Source organism: Petaurus breviceps, unplaced genomic scaffold, assembly GCF_028583685.1.
Source record: "Petaurus breviceps papuanus isolate PSGF00001 unplaced genomic scaffold, PetGlider_PUasm1.0 178, whole genome shotgun sequence".
Taxonomy (NCBI): Eukaryota; Metazoa; Chordata; class Mammalia; order Diprotodontia; family Petauridae; genus Petaurus; species Petaurus breviceps.
The window spans coordinates 21,252,035-21,275,822 of NW_027185777.1; the positions used below are offsets into that span (position 1 = coordinate 21,252,035).

Consider the following 23,788-nt stretch of genomic DNA (forward strand, 5'->3'; position numbering starts at 1 on the left):
TTCTTCTTCTTCTTCTTCTTCTTCTTCTTCTTCTTCTTCTTCTTCTTTTATTAATACAAGCTTCTCAGAAAAGGTGAATAAGCTTTTTCCTGACTCACTTTTATGTGATAATTCCCACCTAGGGAGTCACATGAAACTGTGAAGAGAAAAACCTGTAAGTAAACTAAAGTGGGTCAACACTCCAATAACCTTTCTCAAAGGTGAGGACAGGGATACCAGAAATTAATTTTCTAAATCAAGAGAAAAGCCTTGACTACAAATTAACAGGAAGTGAGACTTAATCCTCTGAAAACAAAGATAAGAGTTTCTGGGAAATTTGCTCCTTTGCAGTATGTACATAAAAATTGTTGCTGAACCAACAAAGCTGAAATTAGTTGTGTTAAGTTTTAACTATGACTAATCCTGAAATTGGGCTTCAATTCTTCAGCCAAAAGTTCTCTATGGGATGGCATTATATACTTGAATTGAGTAACAAAGTGATTTCTTTGTTTAAGGCAGCTGGGTGCCACAGGGGACAGTGTGTTGTGACTGGAGTCAGAAAGACCTGAGTTCAAATGTGGCCTCAGATACTTATTAGCTTCATGACTTTGGGCAAGTCATTTAACCCCTGTTTGCCCCAGTTTTCTCAACTATAAAATAAGGTTAATAATAGCACCTACCTTCCAAGGTTGTTGTAAGGATAAAATGAAATAATTTTTGTAAAGCACTTGGCACAGTGCCTGGTATGGTATAAATACTAATTATTGTTGTTGCTGTTATTCCTCTGAGTGCATTTTTTAGTTACCAAATGACTTAGCCAATGATTCACCTAGGAAAAAAATATTCTGTCTTATAGTGCTTCTGTAAAGTCTTTAAGCTACCCCATTTAAGAGAGGCATCCAGAAATAGGAAGAGGTCAGTAAAGAGTCACAAAGATAGTAGCAGGTTAGTTAAACCTATTCAAATAAGAATGGGCTTCAGCACCAAGGCTATGACAAGGACAGGGTGACTAGGGCTTCCTCTCAGGTTACCATATTTATTTATTTTTTTTTTTTAAGCAATTGGAGTTAAGTAACTTGCTCAAGGTTACACGGCCAGTTATTTCTGGCTGTGATGCTGAGTATCTGAGCCCAGATTTGATCCCCAGGTCATCCTGACACTGGAGCCAGCACTCTTACTTGCTGAGCCACCTGGCCACCCCTAAGCAATTGGGGTTAAGTAACTTGCTCAAGGTTACACGGCCAGGTGTTTCTGGATGGGTAATAAGTGTCTGAGCCCGGATTCGATCCACGTGTCATCCCGACACTGGAGCCGTGCTCTTACTCGCTGTGCTACCTGGCTGTGCCAGGTTACCATATTTAAAGGACATAGGATCTAGAGGGCAACCATAGCAACCACAATCCTTCAGCAGCTTAGAAGCCACAGTACTTAATAATAGCTGGCATTTACATAGCATTTGCTATGTTCCAGGTGTCGTGATATGTACTTTTTAAAAAAGTTATTATTTATTTTTACCATTGTTTTAAAATTTTGAGTTCCAAAATCCTGCCCCTCCTTCCGTCTCTCCCCTGCCCACTGAGAAGGCAAGCAATACGATATCAATTATGCATGTGAAATGATGTAAAGCTTATTTTCATATTAGCCAGATATATTTTTAAAAGCAAGAAAAATATACTTCAATTTTCACTCAGAGTTAATCAGTTTTCTCTTTGGAAAAACTTTTTTCCTAAATCCTTTGGATTTTTCTTGGTGAGAGGAGAAATCTTTCATCATTGTAACATTGCTGTTACTATGTATAGTGATCTGGTTCTTCTCACTTCGCTTTGCATTAGTTCATATAGTTCTTGCCATGTTTTTTCTGAAACCATCCCCTCTTGTCATTTCACACAGCAGAATAGTAGTCCATCACAACCCCATGCCACAACTTGTTCAGCCATTCCCCAATTGATGGGCATCCCCTCAATCTCTATTATTTGTTGCCACGGAAAGAGCTGTTGTAAATATTTTTGTACAAATAGGTCCTTTTCACTTTTCGTTGATCTCTTCAGGTTACAGTCCTAGAAGTGGTATTGCTGGGTCAAAGGGTATGCACAGTTTTATAGCCCTCTGGGGATAGTTCCAAATTGTTCTCCAGAATGACTGGACCAGTTCACTCCTCCACCAACAGTTCATTAGCATACCTATTTTTCCTTCATCCCCTCCAGCATCTGTCATTTCTTGTAGTTATGAAGCGGCACCTCAAAGTTGTTTTAATTTATATTTCTCTAACTAATAGTGATTTAGAGCATTTGTGCTCTATGAACTTCACAGATATTATCTCATTTAATCCTCACAGCAACCTGGAAGGTAGGTGGTATCATTATCCCTAGTTTATAGTTGAGGAAACTGAAGCAGACAGGGATTAAGAAGTTGCCCAGGGGGGTGGCCAGGTGTCACAGTGAGTAAGAGTGCCAGTCTTGGAGTCAGGAGACCCGGGATCGGTTCCAGCCTCAGATACTTAGCACCCACACAAAATAACTGGCAGTGTAACCTTGAGCAAGTTACTTAACCCCAATTGCTTATTAAAAAAAAGAAGAAGTTGCCCAGGGTCCCAACAGCTACTAAGTGTCTGAGGCTGAATTTGAACTTTACTCTTCCTGACTCCAGGTCCAGACTCTTTTCACTTTGCCACCTAGCTGCCTAGTACCAACAGTGCTTAGCACCTGATAGATAAGAATAATTAGTTAATATACAAAGTTTTTAGATGGCAGACTAAAATGAGTCTCACCTTGCCTTTCTTCTCTCCCCTTCCATTCTTCATGACTCATTGCTTAGCAGTGGCTTTGCAAAAGCATGTTGCTGCTTATGGTTTCCTACCCTCTCTGCTCAAATGAAGGCAAGTTTTATCTACCCACATCTTGGATTGTAGGATTTGTTCCAGGCCCCAAAATTCCTAATTACTTTTCTAATCTTTAAGGAAGAGAGGTAGCTTTGGAGTCAAAAAGCCCTGAGTTCAAATCCCGCCTCTGGCTCACATCAGCTATGTGACTATGAGAATATCAGGGACTGGCCTACAGACCTGTTTTGGGACTGCTGGAGCTAAAAAATTATTTTTATATGTTTAAATAAAATCTTATATTTTAAAATATTTTCAAAAACCATTTTTAGCTTGAAGTCACAAAAAACAGGCAGCTGACTGGATTTGACCCTGGGACTGGAGTGGACCAACCCCTGTTCTAGAGGATTCTCTAAAACTAAATTTCATGGAAGGTACTAGTCTACAAAGGGAATCTGTGAACTCCTTATATCAATACCATCACAGTCTCATTCCCTATTCTCCATCTTAAAGGGAAAAAAGGTCATCACAGAGAACATGGTCATTGACAAGTCTTCATCACCAGTGAAGAAAGGAAAAGAAAAAAACTGATTTGACCGGATATTTCATGATAAGTTTTTACATAAAGAAGACTTTTCCAAAGGAAGGCCAGATCCCATGTTTGTTAATGGTGCCCCCATTCTCCTGAGCCCCTTGGACTGGAGTCATAGAATATTTTAAGGCTGGAAGTGATCTCTTACTAACCTTCTTACCTTACATATGGGGAAACTGACACAAAAAAAAGTTAAGTGACCCGGCAATGTTTTAATACCATGGGGAAACTAGAACTCGAGCCTTTGAACTCTGGTCCAGTTTTCTTTCCACTGCACTACCATGTATCTTTGATGCCATTTTCCAGTTTTCACCTTCTTAATTAGTCCTCATTGACTCTATCTTCATTTCTTTTCCCAATGCTACCACCCAATGCTACCTGGTCATCACCTAGGCAGATAACTACAAAAGTTTCCAAATGCATCCCAGTGTCTTGTCACTATAATCCATTCTTCACACTTATGAAGGATTATTTTTTTCTCCAGATACTGATTCTGCCATGGCAGCCTTCCTGGTCAATTCATGATATCATAGACATGGGAATGGAGAGGATCTTAGTGGTTATCTAGCCCACCTCTTTCCTTTTACAAATGAGGAACTGAGACCCTGAATCACCTTTGGGAAATGACTAAGCCAGATTCCAAGTCAGATGTTCCCACTGTGCAACCTCTATCTCTCATGCAAATGAATTCAATAAGCATTTATCAATTATTTTTATAATGTATTAACTTTTATTTATTTATTTATTTCAGCTTGAAGGTCATTTTTTTATTTTTAAAAAAATTATTACATTTTAAATTAAATTTTAAAAATTATTAATTTTTATTTATTCTATGCAAGGCACCATGCTTGTTGTGGTTGTAGTCAAAGAATACGCTTCTGGCGCTTCTGATCTGATTAGAAAGGTCTCGTGTTTTAATAGATTAATAGACTACCTTAAAGGTCCCTCCCAGTTTTAAATCCATAATATAGAGGAAATATAGAGACAAAAATGGAATAGCTCCTACCCTCAAGGAGCTCACATTCTACCAGGGGAGACAATGTGTACTATGTAAGTTTATACGGAAAACAGGCACAATAAATACAACATAATTTTGGGAGGGAGAGCACCAGGAGCTGAGGTAGAAGAGACTGATCAGGAAATAGTCCTTTAGCTGGGTCTTGAAGGAAATGAGGGTACAGGTGAGGAAAGAGTTTATCCCAGACACAGGGGACAATCAGAACAATGTCATGGAACTGGAAGATGGGACATCCTACATGAGGAAGAACAAGTCAGGCATTTGACTGGACTGTAGCATGCAGGAAGGGGAGTAACATATACAAGATGGCTGTCAATGTAGGCCAGGGCCATAGTGCAAAGAACTTTAATTGCCAAACCAAGGAGTTTATACTTTATCCTAGAAGCAATAAGGAACCACTGGAGTTTATTAAGATGAAGAGTCACAGACGTAAGGAAAATCATTTTGACTGTATGGTTAAGAATGGATTGAAGTGAAGAGAGACTTAAGGCAAAGATGCCAATTAGGAGGCTATTGCAATAGCCCAGGGACATTCATATATGTGCTACACAATTCACAGTGCCATTGGGGAAGTGCTTTATACACTGTAGAGTATGAGCTATTGTGTGTGGTTTTGGGTTTTTTTGGAGGGGGGAAGGCAGGGCAATTGGGGTTAAGTGACTTGCCCAAGGTCACATATATAGTAAGTATTAAATGTCTGAGGTCAGATTTGAACTCAAGTCCTCCTGACTCCAGGGCTGGTGCTCTATTCATTGTGCCACCTAGCCACCCTGAGCATGAGCTATTGTGATAAGACATTTGATTAATACCCTTCCCCATGGGGGGAGTGCAGTGTTTTTGTTCACATTAAGAGACAGATCTTTTTTAAAAACGAATGTTAAAATTTGTTTTTACATGTAATTTTGGGGGAAAATAAAATATTACATTACAAAACAGATCTTTGATTTAGTCTAAGTATAGAATTCCCAATCTGGGAACAATCAGTAGATAAATCTTAATGATTTATATAAGAGATGTGCCCAAGGTCACATACCTAGTATAAGTATCAGAGTCAGGATATGAATGCAAGTCTTCCTAAGCCCACTAATGTCCACTACACCACACAGTCTCTACTAAAGCAACTGAAACTAATTTTAACAGATGGAAGATATCAGATATCCTGTCAGAAAAGACAGGATGTGTTACTAAGGTCAAAAAAAGCAGGGCAATTCCTATTGCAGAGAAGGAGCAGCTGTTGTCAATAACCCTGCTGAGGGCACCAGTTTCTCTTTCCAGTCAAAGCTGTCCCCCCTTTATAAAAATGAAACCATCCTTGACTCCCTGTCTAACCATCTTGAACTGGTCCCTATCAGTAGATGAGCTAACTGTGTTCACAGCAGAGAGAAATAAAAAGCCAGGTCAGCCCTCTTTGGGAGTTGAGTGATTTGGAAATGACTTACTCCTAGCCACAAGAAAGGGAGTCCCAAGTCCTTTGGTGGTGACAATAAAAGCAACGAGTTTTCCATGCCCTTCCACACATATAGACGGCAAACAACAGAGGAAATTTATGCTAAGGTCTATAGTTTTCTATATGGAAAGAGAGTACCGATGGATAGGAAACAGGTTCTTCAGATCAGAGCCTTAGAACTGAAAAGAACAAAGACATCCCCTAAATTTCTGGGCTCTCTATTGCCTCTAAGAGGAAATACAGAATCTTCTGTTTGTCATTTAAAGCTCTTCACATTCTATTTCCCACCTAACTTCATACACTGACTTCACATGATTCCTCCTCATACACTCTTCATTCCAACCAAACTGGTCTGATTCTTGTGCCTAGAAATTCTATCTCCCATATGGGGGTATTTACACAGACTGTCCCTTATACTTGGATTTCTTTCCACTTGTCCCTCTTAGAGTATCTCTTTATCTTCAAGGTTCAATTCAAGAATCATCTCCTACAAAAAAAAAAAATTTCATGATATTCTCCTTCCCCCTCTGTCAATTATTAGTGATTCTACCCATTCTAAAAATCACTTTTTATTTACATTATATAGTCTGTATTTCCTTACTTAAATGTGTTATACATAGTGTTTCCCACCAGTAAAATGTAAACTCCCTGAAGGTAGAAAGGTAGAAATGAAAATTTTGGCCTTTGTAACCCCAGTACTTAAAAATGTGCCGATGCATTTCAAGCTTATAGAATTCAAGTTGTGAAGACGGTGACCAGCTTGCCCAGTCAATACATCATAGCAGATGACATATTTAATTATGCAATAGAACAAAAGGAAGAGAGGATACAAGATCCCAATGTCCTTATTTTTTGTTGAATATAAGGAACACTTCAATGGTGAAAGCTCTCCATAAAATATCTTCTCCAATAAGATATCTCCTAGGCATATGTCTGGAGAAGGAAATGGCAAACCTCTCCAAATCTTTGCCAAGAAAATCCCAAGTGAGGAGTCAGAAATGAATGAACAACAACAAAAGAACATGTCAAAATCATATAAAATACTTTGAAAAATAAGACAGAGCGAGCTTTGTCTGGTGACCTTCTTTGATTCATATCAAACAAGGCATAAAATAAAGGAGGAATATACTCAAAAGATGTCTGCTGCAGTCATTGGGACATCCAGAGAAGAATCCAAAGGAAGGATAAGGGATTCTCTAAAGATGATGAGCCCCTCTAGACGCTGTTTTTGTCTTTGACATCATACAGATTGCAATGGACACTACAGGGTCCGCTAAATGATGCAAATTGTTCCCAGGCTTTGTTTTTTTCCTCTTACAAATAAAGCAACTCTGAATACTTTGTGAAGAACTTTTTGTTCTCTTTTACAATATTTTTAGGATAAATTACTAGGAATGCAATTGTTATATTCTGTTCATTTAAAAATATAGGGAAGGAGGAGCTAGGCGAGGTGAGGACATGATGATAGTGAGGTGTAAGAGGTGGACAGGGGACTCTGGCTGCTGGATCCCAACCCCTCCCTTAACCTCCTCCTCCTCCCTCCTCCTGCCATCTGCCACACGTTCTGAGGGAGAAGGACCCCACTGCCAGAGTGAGGGGCACCAACAAGAACCAGGAGGAGCTGGAGCTGGAAGCATTGGTCTATTTCTGAAGGGAATGAAACTTTCCAAGAACTAAGTCCAGTTTCATTTCAATCTAGGAGAGATGAAAATGATGATCCCAGTGCCTTCTTAATAGAAGTTTGATGGACCAAAAAATATCCACAAACAGTTCTAATCGTCTCTACAATTGCTTTTTTCAACAATACCATATCATCAGCTTTAAAGCGAGGTATTCCAACTAAATTATGGGAAGAAGTTGAAGTTAATTTTGAAATTGCTGTGACATATATGGTGTTTGAATACATCAAGGAGAGTAAAGAACAGTTCACGAAGAATCATCATCCTGCTAATTCTATGGTATCAATAAGCAATATTGTTTCAATTGAAACTTCTAATATGGCTCCATCAAGTAAGAAAAAAGATCAAAAAAAAGGAACAGCTTTCAAAAATCCAGAAACGAGATCTCATGGGCAAGGTGTCTCACAAAAGTGAACTTCCATGAGGCTGGAACAGGGTCAATGTGGTTAAGCATTTAAGTAAAACTGGCTGTAAAGATGATGAATAATGAAAGAAACTTGATACAAGGAAACATCATGCTTCAATACAGTAGACTAAGGTCAACATGATTATTTCAGTACTCTTTTTTCTTTTGAAATGGCATTTTATAAAATACAAATTTTTGTATGTTTTCTAAGAAATTAGATCACATGTTCAAGTAGAGATTTCTTGGTATTTCTTTATTCTCATAAATCTGCTTTAAAGGAAAGCAAAACATGCCGTGAGTAATGATCAGTGTCCTTTTAGGAACTTGTTAAACTTTATAAATTATCAAACATCATGAAGAGCAAATAATGGTATATGCAAAGAATATATAGAATCTTATTGTGCAGGGGTGGGGAACCTGTGACCTCAAGGCCACATGTGGCCCTCTAGATCCTCAAGTGTAGCCCTGTGATTGAATCAAACTTTGCAGAACAAATTCTTTTATTAAAGGGATTTGTTTTGTGAAGTTTGGATTCAGTCAAAGGGCCCCACTTGAGGACCTAGAGGGCCACATATGGACTCAAGACTGCAGGTTCCCCACCCCTGTATCAACAGTATGATTTTTTTTCCCAAGATAATGTAAAGTCAATTAGAATAAAATTGCTTATCAAGCATACTCTTAAAAACATAGGAAAGTTTAAAAATGCACAGAAAACAAGAGATACTTCAGAAAAAAGCCCAGAAAAGCAGGATCATTTTGAAAGCAATATGTAGAATTTCTTATATACATTTTTTAAAAGTAAGAGGTATGGAAAGAAGATTCACAGCTTCATATAGAATCTTTTTTATGATTATAAATATATTATAAATAAAAATATTTTATTTTTAATAAATAAATATAAAAAATATAAATAAAAATATTCATTTTTTAGTGTTTAAGTTAGATTAAAAGTTATTTTTAATATAAGACAATTATAAGTGAATGTTATCAAAAGTTATAAAAGTGAATGTAATCAAAATTATAAGTGAATGTCATCACTTTGGGGATGAATAAAATCCTAAGGGTCATTTTGATTCATTCATATTATTTCGATTTTACTCTTCCCCATCATTGTGCTTTCTTTTAATGTTACTTTGTTGTGGCCTTGAGAGAGTAAACATAAGGTTTAGATTTATTTTTCTTTGTATTTTCAAATCACTGAAAGATGATTCTGTGCCATAATGGCATCCATCATTTAATTTGGAGAATATTTTTATAACTAATATTCATTGCCATAGAAATCTAAAGAACCAATGTGTCATTCTGGAAAGAAGGAAAATGTTAAGAAATCTCAAGAAGATTCTTCTTTCATAACCTAAGGAACTCAAGAAATTTAAAAGGGGAAATAGAAGAGATGCCTGTAGAACTACCGGGGTTCCTCAGAGTCAGAGGAAATTTCAACATCTAGGCCTTACCCCAAGTTGAGAGTATAGAAGTCTGTCAGGGTCAGGGCCTAAGATATAACAATAACTCCACCAGAAACTAAAAAGAAAGGGAGAGACAAAAAGGAAAGCCAGGAAATGACAGAGTGAACCCATAAATTCCCTAGAACTAGAGAGAATTGTAAAGGCTGTAGATGAGAGGAAACCAAAACCTCAGTTCTGCCAGAATGATCACAAGCCATTGTGTCAGAGCTGGTAATGAACGATCCAGGTTGTCCCTCTTCCCTCCAGCCCCCATCCAGAAACCTGGGGGAAATCTCTCATTCAGATGGTCACATATTTTAGCACCAAAATCATTCATACAAACTAACCATCAGCCTTGTTATACCCTAATGAAGTAAGGGAAAAAGAGTCAAAGAATACTGTTCATTCTCTAAGTACTCCATTGTAGTATCAGTCAACAAGGATTTAAGAGTCTACAAGAATTATGCTAGCACTGGGCATAGAAAATTCAAAGAATGGGACAATCCCTATTCTCAAGTTTATATTCTAAAAATGGAGAAAAGAACTACATGCATAAGTATATAGAGAATAAATATGAAGTGAATTAAAGGTCTCTTGACCTGCCTTTCAAGAGGATCTTTCAGTGGCATCCACTCATAGTCTTTAGCAGACCTCAACAGGTAGCCTTGGCACTAACAGAATGAGCCTAAGGGATGGTTCTGATCTGGCTAGTCCCTGGCTGTGTACATCTAGGAGAGGTGGCATAAAGGAGACGATATTACCTTTGCTTCTCCTACGCTATAATAGATTTGAGATCCTTTTAATAACCAATCCAGCGCCTCTTTGTACAACATATGTTACCATCTTCTCCATGAGATCTTGCAGACTGAAGGAATCTCTCCTTCCCTCAGCCTCTCGAATCACTTTGCTTTCACCCTTCCTAATCATTTCTTATATTCTAATTGGTGTTATAGTTATTGTGTACCTTTGTTATCTCTCCTGCTAGACTATAATTTCCCAGAAAGTAGGAATAACATCTTACTGAATTATACCTCCCTAAGAGACTACACAGTGAACTGTAAGTAATTAGCTAATGTTTATTGGAATGAACTCAATTGAATTAAATTGAATTGAAATAAAATCTGGGGCTAAGTGGCGCTGGTTACAGGGAAGAGGATTGGTCCAGCCAGGACCAAAGCTTTAGACTGTGCTCCTCTCCAGAGGACCATTCAACTTTGCCTGTACAACTACTACCCTGAAAAGTCGTAGCCTTTTCCCAACCTGGACTTCTGGTCAATGGTCTCAGGTTCCTAATTGGACAAATTACTAAAGACCAGATGCTATTTTACAATGACCATGTCACCATTTTATGTGAAACCAAATTAGGTTAAATTTATAGAGTGGTGTGCTGGAACAAACTTGAACTGGCTCTCAAGAGAGACTTAAATTTTCAGTGGGAGCATTTATCTTTCTGAAATCAGCAAACACTATAAATTAGGGCTTAATTTATTGTTTTCTTCATTGTTTAGACTTAAGAAAGCGATGGAGAAAATGTTAAGATTACAGATTAAATTTAATAGTGCATCCCATGTACATTTTTTTTCTAGACAGAGGGTTGTTCAACATTTACCAGCATATCCCTAAATGCAGACAGGCACTATGAGGCTTTCTTCTGTTACAGTTATGATGTAGTATTATAGATGTATGTGTGAAGCCAGGGATAAGGGATTGGTAATGCCTGGAAGTGTCCCAAAGTAAAGGGAGCTTGGGAGAGCAGGGGCTGATGTCTGTCATGCCAGGAGTCCTTTAACCCCGGTGGCCAGCAGCTTCCATGCCAAAGAGCACATAAGCATATTCACTCCCCTTCTCCAGTCTCTGAAAAAATGCCTTCCAGCAGTGAATGGTTCCAAATCCCACATCATGTAGGTCTTTTAGGGCTCCTTTCTGATTTCAAAAATGAAATAAACCGAGGATATGAATAATCTTTAACATATTGGTAATAAATTACATAAGCTTTCTCTCTAATTCACTTGTTCCCTCCACCCCCCACCCACTTAGCGTTCACTGGGAAAACAATCCAAATTTCCTCTCCCCATTGAATTTTGGCTTCCTCTCTCTCACTCTGTTCCATGCATTCATAAACAGTGTGATGGTAAGTGACCATCTAGATTCTTTAATAGTTAAAATAGCATAGAAATAAAATTAGGCAGTTAGGGAAACACAACTTCCAAGAGTAGGCAAGAAAGGACAAAAAAACCCCAAACATTTCTCTCTCCCACACTGCACTAGATTATAGGGAAAAGCAGGAAGGCTTATTAACAGGTGGGAGAAGAGCTCTCCACTCCAGGGCTGGAGGAGGGTAGAAAGTTTCTTGGGGGTTAGGGTCTTCAGCGGGCTCACCAATGATAGTCTGTTGGTTCTACCAGTCTTATTCATGGCTCAATCTGATCCCATCCTCAGTTTACAATCAGTAGTAGCTCAGGTCCAATCTGACTTCCTCAGCTCTCTGGTCTTAGATTCATCCCCACATATGTATCCTGGTGAACTAGGTTGAGTCCCAACCAAAATGAATCCTGTTCAACCCTCCTTCATTTTGTATACACAGATCCAGATTCCATTCCTGTGTAGAAGTCTTTCAAGGTCAAGAGTCACAAGAACTTAAGAAACTCTGGGGAATAATACCTACCCATCTGCACACTCCCAGCTAACTGTTTCCATGGGGCTAGGGGCAGTCCTTCCCCTGAGACAAGGGCTACAATGAGCCGTGTTACTTTAAAAAAAATCATTGAATGCAGAGTTCTGGAACCATAATTTGAATAGTAGTTCTGCTGTCTACTGTCTCTATGACTTTGGACAAGTCACTTAACCTCAATAGACCTCAATTTTCTCATCTATACAGTGAAGCAGCTGTACTAGATAATCTATGTGGTCCCTAATAGCTTGAAGTTTCTGGCACCATCCCTTTCTTAAAAGCTTCATTAGAGTAAGGAGCTTGTCTTAATCATTTTTCTCTCCTAGTATATAATTCAGTGCTTTCCACATCAAAGGCATTAAACTCTAGAGCAAGCAACTGGCCAGATTCCTAGTGGGTCTGAACCAGATTAAAATGTAATTGGAAAATGTTTAACAAAATAGACAAAAATATAATACAACATAGATAATACTAATTTCTGCTTTTCTAAGTCAGTAGATGGCCATTTTTCTATTTGGGTTTAACATCACTGTTCCCTATGACAAAGGCTTGATAACTGTCCAGTGAATGAATGGGCAGTTAAGTGGCGCAGTGGATAGCATTCTGGACCAGGAGTCAGGAAGACCCGACTTCAAATCCAGCTTCAGACACTTACTAGCTATGTGTCCTTGGGCAAGTCATTTAACCTTGCTTGCCTCAGTCTCCTCATCTGTAAAATGAGCTGGAGGAGAATTGGCAAACCACTCTAGTAATATTACCAAGAAAATCCCAAAAGGGGTCCCAAAGAGGTCAGAATAGACCAAACAACAACAAATTGAATGAATGAACGCATAAATAAATATATTAAAACAGCAGTTCTCAAAATTTTTAGTCTCAGGGCCCCTTTACATTTTTAAAAAATTATTTAGAACCACCTCCCCCCAAGGGCTTTTGGTTATGTGAGTAGGTCTATCAATATTTACTATATTGGAAATTGAAACATTTAAGTATTATTATGAAAATAGTTTTGATCTTGTGGGCCCCCTGAAAGGGTCTAGGGGACCACACCTAGAAAACCTCCAAATTAGAGATATCCAAAAGTAGAATAGCATTATAACACAGACTTCACATGATAACTTTATTATATATTTAAAAGGATAGCAAGTTGTACATAGTAAATGTGCAGTTTCATGTTCAATCATCTTTTTTATTATACTATGTTATAGAAATACTTGGTTTCGACTATAAATTTTAAAAAAGACACAGAGAGGTTTGGAATAGTAAAGTCTTGGCCAGGGAAAAGGGAATCTCCCTTATCTGCCACTTATGTTGTCAGAGAGGGAAACCCAAGGGTCATCAGTTTGAGAGCAAAGATCATAGCCTTGGTATCATGGAGGAGGAGGAGGTCCCTGCTACTGGGATAGAGAGCTCCCAATTCAGACCCTTCCCTCTATATTTCCTAAATCAAAGACTTGGAAATCGGGTTTGATTACCAAATCACTAGTCATAGTCTGGGTTAATGGCTCATCCTTCTAACATGAGAAGGAACATGATGGGGAGTATAGATGTGCTGGTAAATATTTAACAAGCACTCCCCAAAAAGACAAACTAAAAATGTATGTAGGATGCATTTTTAAGTTTAATCTGCATTGTTTCCATTTTCTCCATTACTGAATCTAAACAATCAACCCAACAATAAATCATGATTTGTAGCATCTGCCAATTTCCACATTATAAATAGTCACATGTGAAAGCCGGTTGGAGTTGGCTCCAGCATACCCTGACTGGGAGTCACAGCAGATCAGACAAACCCAAAATGTAGCACAAAAAGGGAATGGAGAGAAAGTGAAACAAGCAAGTTTTATTCAGGGAAGATGCTCACACAGGTCAGAGTTCAATGGGATCCTGGATGGAGTTAGGCACCCGATGTGGGCAAAGAGGGGTAGGTTTTGATAGCTGTCTGGGTCAAGCAGGATCAAATGTCAGGGGCAGGGTCCAGGGACCAGGGCAGCTCAAAGCTGGGGTAGCAGGTCAAGGTTCAGGATGAGTACTGATTCATGCTGGGGGGAAATCAGGAGGAAATTGGTGACTAGCTGATATTCAAACTCCCCCAATGGGATTTGAACTTTTAGTTCTGTTAGGTGGCACAGTGGATAGAGTGCCAGCACTGGAGTCAGGAGGACCTGAGTTCAAATCTGGCCTCAGACTCAGTTCTGTGAGCCTGGGCAAGTCACTTAACCCTGTTTTCCTCAGTTTCCTTATCTGGAAAATGAACTGGAGAAGGAAATGACAAACCGCTTCAGTATCTCTGCCCAAAAAACCCCAAATGGGGTCATGAAGAGTCAGAAACGATGTGATCAATGACTTTGAGTTAACCTGGAAAGAAATCAATGGTAGGATACTGCCCTTGGACCTTAGAAAGCAGTCTCCAGTGGGGTGATGCAACCCATGCAGTTCTCTGCCTCTGACCTGGGTCTGCTCAACAGCTTTAAGGATCAATCAATCAATCAATACACTTTTATTAAGCACCTACTACAAGCCAGACACTATTCTAAGCACTGGGGATACAAAAAGAGGGGAAAAAACCATCCCTGCCTTCAAGGAGCTTACAATCTAAAGAAGCAAATAAAGGCAAAGCAAGAGAATAAATAGGATGTAATGAACCAAGGGAAGATGCTAGAATTAAGAGGGCTTGGGGACTTAAAGGAAGTTAGGGTTGACTTGAAGACAGAGATGGAATATTTATTAATTTTTCAAATGACTCAAGGCCAGAAGATCTTACTAATATGTTGGATTACAGAACTGGGAAAGTATCTCTCCTCTATAATCCTTCATTCTAACATATAAAATCTTGCTCACATGACTCCTATTCAAAAGCTATCAGCTCCTTGTTGCCGACTGAGTAAAATTGAGGATAAAATAAATTTGCGGATAAAACTTTACTGAGGTCCAGGACTATTGTTTTTGTTGTTGTTTTGTCTTTGTATTCACAGACTCCTGCAAGGAAGTTAATTAAGAAAAGAACTCAAGCAGGGTGGCTAGGTGGCTTTGTCCCTGGATTCAGAAGGACCTCAGTTCAAATCCAGCCTCGGACACTTAATACTTACTAGCCATGTGATCTTGGGCAAGTCACTTAACCCCAATTGCCCTGCCGTCCCCCCTCCAAAAAAAGCCAAGGATAGGATCTTCCCATAATGCTAGGGTGAGCTGGTTCACAAATGGGGGCTTCATGACATAACAAGGTCTTCTAACCATTTCATAGAGAAAATTCCCAAAAAGGTGAAAAAGAATTCAGTTGCTTGTCTACAGGTTTCATTTTGAGACAAAATGAAAAGATCCCAAAGAATGAGGGAATGAAACTGCGAGTTTGGTGAGGAGGTGCAGAAAGGGGACATTGCCTCTGAAACCTGCAGATTGTCATCCGCATCACTCAGCCCTAGGAAACAATGAGAAAAGGAAGTTGCTGCAGCTTTGTGGGCCAGAAATACTGACGTAACATAGCTAACAACGCCTCTCAACATGCCCCTACCGCTGTGAAACTGAAAAGCCCCTTGAATAACAGCATTTTTTTTGGAAGTCTTGTGGAATCAAGGCCTCATGTGACTGTTTTTTATTATGAACTTGGCAAGCATCAATACACAAATATTTCAATACACAGTGAGTCAAAAAATATGTAAGTGCCTACTACCTGCCAGGCATGATGCTAAGCTTTGGGCATAAAAAAGAGGCAAAAAACAGTGGCTGCCCTCAAGGAGCTCACTATCTAATGGGGGAAAAGAGTGCATAAAAAGAAGTTCAAAGGGGGAAGGTTGTGGTAGTACCTGTCTGGGCGGATAATGACAGGATGCCCCTATTAAATACAGAATCTGGGAGGAACTCACCACTGTCCACCTCCAGCCCTCTCTAATCAAAAGGAAAGAGAACCCCTGGGGATAAGGGGTTCACAGATTCATAGATGTGAACATTTCAGGGCTAATGTGATCTTATCTATAATGTGATCTCAGGATGATGAGATTCTGGAGAAGATTGATAAAGACCAGGACAATGTGTTAGAGTGGGAAGTGTGAGAAAACATATTCATGGAACAAGAGAGAGAAGATTGTATAAATAACATACTGTGAATTGTTCTATTCAGTTGGGTTTTTAAATACATATATATATATGTATGTATTCTTATACCTCTATAAAATATGTGTGTATATAATATACATAATATATAAGATAAATCATATATATATATATATACAGAAGACAAATTATTCCATCTGTGTGTTTCCATCTATGCTTTGTTTATGTGAATTTTTTTTAAAAAAAGATTTTGTTGTGGCTTATTTTTTAATATATCTATCATTATGTAGTAACCCATCACTATAGCCTCCAAATAGATTTATCATCGTTGTTGTTCAGTCATTTTTCAGTCATATGACCCCATTTGAGGTTTTCTTGGCAGAGATACTGGAGTGGTTTGCTATTTTCTTCTCCAGCTCATTTTACAGATGAGGAAACTAAGGCAAACAGGGCTAAGTGACTTGCCCAGGGTCATACAGCTAGTAAATGTAGCATCTTGCCTCATAATAAATGTGTATAGACTTGGACTTATTCTCCATGTCCATCCAATAGATTGATAGTAAACTAACAACAAGCACTTATTAAATCCCTACTATGTACCCGGAACTATATTAAGAGCTAAGGATACAAAGAATGAAAGAATCCTTACTCTCAAGGACCTGAGGCAGCTGACCCATAAAGGGTCACCACTACATTAAATGGGATAGAAAAAAGAAAAAATATAGTTATAACAAAGGCAGCAAATTGTTAATGTCTAGAAATGTATGGACACCTTAAACTGCTAAAATCCTAAGGAATCTCTCAACAACCAGCACATAAAGACAAAAATGAGATAATCCCTGCCTGGGAGCTTGTATTCTATCAGAGGAGACAGCATGGAGGAATGTAAATCTAAAAATGTATGACATAGATGCAACATAAATACCAACCAATTTTGCCAATCGAAGGCCATCAAAGCTGTCAGGGTCTGAATGAAATGAGGCATCATAAGGGAAACTGAATGTATCCCCATTAGGGAAAGAAATGGACAGAAAAGCAGATCTAGAAAGTATTGACACTTTGATGATTGTATGCCCCAGGGTACGATGGGTGCCACTTGGCAACCAGGACATGACAAGGTTGATTCTATTAATGAATGGAGAAATGAACAAAGAGCCGAGAATGGAAACATCAGAGGGCCAAGATGGCAAAGAGTCTCCCTTCAAGTGAAACATGAAAAAACTAACCTGAAAAGAAACAAAAGACAGGACTTGAAAGGAAAATAACGTACAATTTCTGGCTGGGGTAGAGGCAGATATGCAGAGCTTGAGTCCCGAGTCAGAGATGGATGGGAGTCTGACTATTTGCCTTCTTTGCTTGGAGTCAATGGTTACATGATACACATGGCATGAACCTACAAAGCAGGTCAGTAACGAAGGGCAGCAGGCTTTTATTTGAGAAGACAAATATGCCCAGACCTCTGACTTCCCTGCACGAACCATCCATACACACTCTGTAAATTTAGATGTGATTTCTTCCTGAGCAGCCTACATATCTATTGCGAGAGTATGGATGAATGGATCCCCTCCCTTCTGATGAGTATCTGCCTTTTTTTTCATAATTGGCATTAACATAAATTAACATTTTTCCTAGAAGCTTCCAAAATTTTCATCCTTCCCCCTCTGAAACAATTTTGAAAGCCTTCTGCATTGAAATCATGAAAGTAAGACATAGAAAGTTGAGTTCAGTCAGTCACTGTGGCTTGAATGTGAAATAAAATCTGGAAAGGCAGACTGAAGCTAGAGAGTAAAGGGTTTCAAATGTGGTTAAAGAATTTATATTTTGTCCTAGAGACACTTGGGAATCATTGAATGTTCTTGATCAGGAGAGAAGCAGAGAAATAGCTAGGATTTATATGGCACTTGACATATACTATCTCATTTGATCCTTGCCACAACCCTGTGAGACAGGAGGAGGAGGAGGAGGAGGAAGAGTAGGAGGAGTAATAGTAATAGTAATAGCAGCAGCAGCAGCAGCAGTAGTAGTAGTAGTGGTAGTGGTAGTAATAGTGGTAGTGGTGGTGGTGGTAGTAGTAGTAGTAGTGGTAGTAGTAATAGTGGTGGTAGTAGTAGTAGTAGTAATAGTAGTGGTAGTAATAGTAGTAGTAATAGTGGTAGTAATAGTAGTAGTAATACCCAGTGTTCATATAACACCCACTATGCGCCAGGCACTGTGTAAGTACTTTTACAAATATTATCTCATTTGATCTTCAAAACCCTGGGAGGTAGATGATATTGTTGTCTCCATGTCACAGATCAGAAAATGAGGCAGAGGCTAAGTGAATTGCCTAGGGTCACACAGCTAGGAAAAGTCTGAGCCAAGATTTGAACTCAGGTCTATTCTAACTACAAGTCCAGAACTCTTTTAACTGTATCTATTTAAAAGGATCAGATCTTGAGAAAGACTGTCTTGGCATCTTTAGTTCCTCACTCTTACCACATGAATAGCCCACCTCCTTTTCCCAGAATACATTCCCTGGACAGAGAAAACAAATGGGACTTCTCTGAGGTGTCACAAAATTGGAACTGAGAATCACTTCCCTAAACTGTACACCCTCAGAATTAACTGCTCCCCCGTTGTAGCACCCTTCCCATGGCTTCCAGGTTAGGAGTGCCCTAATTTCTTGATAGGACATTGACCCAGAGTCCTGACTTCCTCCTTTTTCCTCTTCCTTTAAAGGACATGATCTCAGAGTGATGGGCTACTTCCCCTATGTGCCTGATGACCTTCCAATGTCTCAGAGGTCTTGGCTACTCTCAGTCTTTCAGGACTCCTCCTCTACATTTCCATACCACTAACCTTTGCTCTCTCTTTCTCTCTCATGTTCTCATGGGTCCACATTCTGCTTCCCACTTTCAGCCCTTTTCTTTGTCTGTGGCTCTCCATAGCAGTTCAACATTAAAGGCCACTATTTTTTTCTAACTTTCAGAGTAGGTTGAGTTATTTTCCCTCTCTAACTGCCCTATGCAGGGTAATTATAATTGACATATTTGTCAATCACTGCTTATGATTATCAATAGGTCTGCCCCATTTGAGGAAGCGGGTTGGATATTCAGATACTTTCTTAACAGGTATAATGAGGTATATAAACAAACTCCCAGAACTGTCTGTGCAGAACAGGCGAGAGGTAGAAAAAACAAAAACCTACTTAAAAAATAAATAAGGAGATTCATACCATGTGGGAGGAAGGTAGGTAAAAAAGAAAAATGAGCCCCTGTTTATTCCAAGGAGACAATCCTACTTTACCAAGAAATGTCTTCTATCCTCAAACCTTAAGTAAGATTTAAAAAATCATAAATCATAGAAATAGAGTTTGAAGGAACTGTAGAGGCCATCTAATCCAGCTCCCTGCCTCTATTTTCTGGAATAGAATGAGGAAACTGAGGCCAGAGAAGTGAAATGACACAAACATTACCCTCCGACCTGAGTATGGGGATCAGGACTATTTTGCACCATCAAGTAGACTGAAAGCAACAAAAAGAAAAACAACAAGAGATGCTAGGTGGGTTTGGAACAAAAGAACACAGAAATGTGGTATCAATAAGTGTAAATGACATCCTCGGTAAACTAACTGGTGTGGGTTTATGTTTTCAGAAGTGAATCATCTGCGGTTACAATGATGGTGTATGGTGACTCTGGTTGTGATCTTTCTTAAATGAAAAATATTGTCAATAATTGTTTATACCTCTGTTATTGATACAATTGGTAATACATTATTTACACAGTAACTTTAATATTTATTTAGTTCTAGGAGATTAGAGGTGTGAGTGTGTGTTTGTGTGTGTGTGTGTGTGTGTGTGTGTGTGTGTGTGTGTGGAGAGGTGGGAGAGGTGAACAATGATTTATGGGAAAGGAGGTTTCTCTAGCTTATTAAATAAATAATATTTGATGAACCAGGATGAGACCTCTGAGCTTGGTTAACTAATGCATAGAGATGCTAAAATTTTAGTAGTTTGAGGAGGAAATAACCAAACATTACCCTGGATTGCCCTAGAACCTGAGTTAATGAAATTAAATATGGGAACAAGTCAAGGAGAAGTCTGAGGGGTAACCTAAAAGTGAGAATAGCTGATCTCAGATTTTTTACTATCCTCCCACATATGTGCAAGACACAAAGGGTGAAGCTATGCAAACAAAATGGAGACTGGAGGTGGATGAAACGAGCAAAGCTCAAGCCGACATTTTTCACATCTATCACTAAGACCATCATGTGCTCAACTTAACAGTTTTTTAAACTGTTGACAGTTTCCATGTTCATGTTACAACAAATTAAATTAAGTTAAATTATAGAATTTATTCATCACTGACAATGAGCCAATATGTCCCGTATTGAGATGAGATGAAGATCCTGAACCTTAACTAATGGCCAGACCTTTATTCATGGGCAGAAAGATCCTGGATTCAAATCACTGAATAATAGCAAACACAACCAGCATTCTTTGAAAGTAAATCTCATAAAGAGTATGTTTTAGAACTATCCTTCTTGTAGCCTTTAGCAAATAAGTTCTGTGACTTAAGGGGCATCCAGGTAGTACAGTAGATAAGAGTATCAGGCCTGGAATCAGGAAAACTCATCTTTCTGAGTCAAATCTGGACTAGCTGTGTGACCCTGGACAAGTCACTTAATCCTGTTTGCCTCAGTTTCCTCATCTGTAAAATGAGCTGGAGAAGGAAATGGCAAACCACTTGAGTATCTTTGCCAAGAAAGCTCCATAAAGGGATCATAAAGATTCAGACATGACTGAAACAACAACAGATTTAAGGGATCTTTTCACATTAACTGTCTCCAGGACTAATCCAATCCACTAAGAATGGCTTGTGACTATATAAGAAAAAATTCCTAAAGACTGAGGAAAGAATGTTCAAAAGTTCAACAGAATCCTCCCAATGGAAGATTGAAAAAATGAGGAAACAAAATGAGCAAAGAAGTGAAGACATATCTAAAAGATATTGGAAATTGGAAGATTTTGAGAATATTTATGATGCAGGATTGTGGCCCCAGAATGGAAGGGCTGAGAGTTTTAAGGGTCTTCTGTCTGTTCCTTTTGTCTCACTCCTACATGTTTTATGTAGAAGAAGAGACAAAATCGGAGAAACCATGTTTTTATTATGAGAATTTATTTGCTGATCCAGCTTAATCACAAAAAATGGAGGCACAAAAATACAGTGCTCACAGGAATTGTCAGAGAGCAAACGAATCTTATTGCAAAATACCCAGAAGTGTCAGATATACATTCAGATAATGTGCACTGCACCAGGTGCTTTCATAATTGTTTTTGCTCAACTGTTTTTCTTTGTTATGAAGAAGGTTTTCATTTGGGGGTAGGAATGAGGACAGAGAAGAAGCACTCACTCACCATATAGCTTATTAAAAATTTTTTTAAATAAAGTCAATTAATTAAATGTACATGTAATTATAATGGCAACCTTAAAGTCGGAATGCAGCCCACTGCATAGAAGGGGTTTTCAACCTGTCTTCCAAAGAAGTTGTTTTAGGCACCATGGGAGGTTTGCAGATAGTGTTTGGTTTCAGGAGCTTATGTAAAATTTCCAGGGTGCTGTTTCTGAGTTTTTGTCAGGACATAATTTCTTTCATAGGGAATTGATCGAGGAAATTACCAGATCAATGTGACAAGCCCTTGTATGGGACTTTGCATCTTCAGGATATGGCTATGACATTTGATGTCTCTAGGAGGCTGTTTCACTAATGAGAGCTGTCCCCAAAAGGAATTGGTTGACTCTCATGGCAATGGGACAAATTGCTTTGAGAGAAGAAACCCCTTATCCACAAGGTCCCCTTTGCATAGGGTTGTTACTTGCCCTAACTGTTACTCACCATGCTGTTAATGACTGCCTTGGAGCAGATGTAACCTACACACTGTATGCCTCCATAGGAAAATTCCTAGACACTAAATACTGCCTGACCATTTTACCCCTATTTCAGTCCAAGACATGGTAGCAGTTAATGCAGTGATGGAATATCAAGAGTTACTGGTGGGGTACAAAACAGAGACAGATGTGGAACAGAGCCACCCATGTGGCTTGACAAAGGAATTCCTGAAAAATGTCATCCCTGAACCCCACCCTCGTAGTTGGAGGAGAGGGGATTTTCTGGGCAGGGCTAGCTTTGGGGAGTTGCTTCTTGGGTAACTCCAAGTCTGTGAATTTGTAAATGTGGCCTTCAATTGGGAAAAGGGGAATTTCCTTAACAATATGCCTCTTGATCATGAATATGGCTCCCAGGGCTAGGGACTCAAGTCCCTAGAAAACAGTAAGGAACTAAAGTCATGCTGTAATGAGAAAAGAATTTAGAGCTTACCTTCTGCTATAAGCACAAGTTATTTGGACATCGTGAGTCCAATGAGTCCAGTTCCTATTTAGCAACCCCAAGTGTATTTCCTTCCTGGAGAGGTCTAAGTCCTCAAAGAGAAACATTAAACAGCTGCATCTGTCTCTGGGTGCATCCCCTAGAATATTGGGATATTGTCTATCTAGTAATCCCAAGTTTGGGTCCCTTATGATAGCAATCCTAACTATAGGATGGCATAAGTCGAGAAAACTTTGAGATTCTAAAAGTAGGAATCCTTAGGAAGATCAATCAATTAAGTACCTAATGTGTGCCAGGAGATGTCCACTATCATATCTCTTCTGAACACTATGCCTTTCTTTTCACAGCCTGTACCTGCATCAGAATTTTTTGGTTGAAAAAGTAAAAACTGTTCATCCTCTTTAGGAACTTACATTCCAATAGAGGAGACAAGATGCAAATAAATAGATACTATCACAATTAGAATTTAACAAAAGAGTAAACTGAGGCAGATCTCTGCACAAGATAACATTTATTACTAGGGACATGATACATGTCAATAAATGGGTTGATGACTTGCCTCCATATATGCCAAAGACCTGGAACAAGAGGAAAGTTCACCTTATATAGGTTTTGGGAGTAGAGAACAAAAAATAGAACAGGTAGATGCCATCATGGAATTGGCGCAACATGACTAGATAAATATAGAGGCAGAGAGAACAACATGATGGGTCAGAAGTTTGGTAAAGGAGGCTAGAAATGTCCCCCAACCCGTTCTTCTCTCATGAGACTAAGAAGTGTTCATTGTCTGAGTGCAGGTACACGATAGTGGTCTAGATATTTGGACAGCAAACCAGACATCCTTGAAGGAGATAGCTTGGTGCTTTCACACACATCCCCCAAGGTTAGCAAAATTTATTGAGGCAAGAATAGATCAGTGATTAGCAGGAGAGCTGGATTGCAAGGATTAACCTATTACGGGCTAGCTGAATTCTGAACTAAGTTCAGAGACATAGAACCATGACATAGCAGTTACAGGGCAAAATCAATTCTAGGACAAAATCAATTACCTGTAAATAAGATCAAGAAGAAAATGATACCAAATCCATCTTAATCTTCTCAGTTATGTAAAAAATAAGTATAAGGTGGAAATCAGGTAATTTTAGCAAAGAGAATATTGGCATCTGAGGAGGGTAGAAAATGTTCCTTTAGAAGATGGTACGACATGAACCATTCTGAAGAACAATTTGGAAATATGCCCAAAGGGCTATAAAACTGTGCATACCTCTCTGATTCTGCAATACCACTACTAGGGCTGTATCCTAAAGATATGCCCCAAAAAG

General features: G+C 38.9%; 1 pseudogene; it reads left to right on the top strand.

Annotated features, from left to right (window-relative positions):
* Window positions 1-8,031, top strand: part of LOC138159834 (RWD domain-containing protein 4 pseudogene) — a 40,520-nt pseudogene extending 32,489 nt beyond the window's left edge.
* Window positions 8,032-23,788: the final 15,757 nt, after the last annotated feature.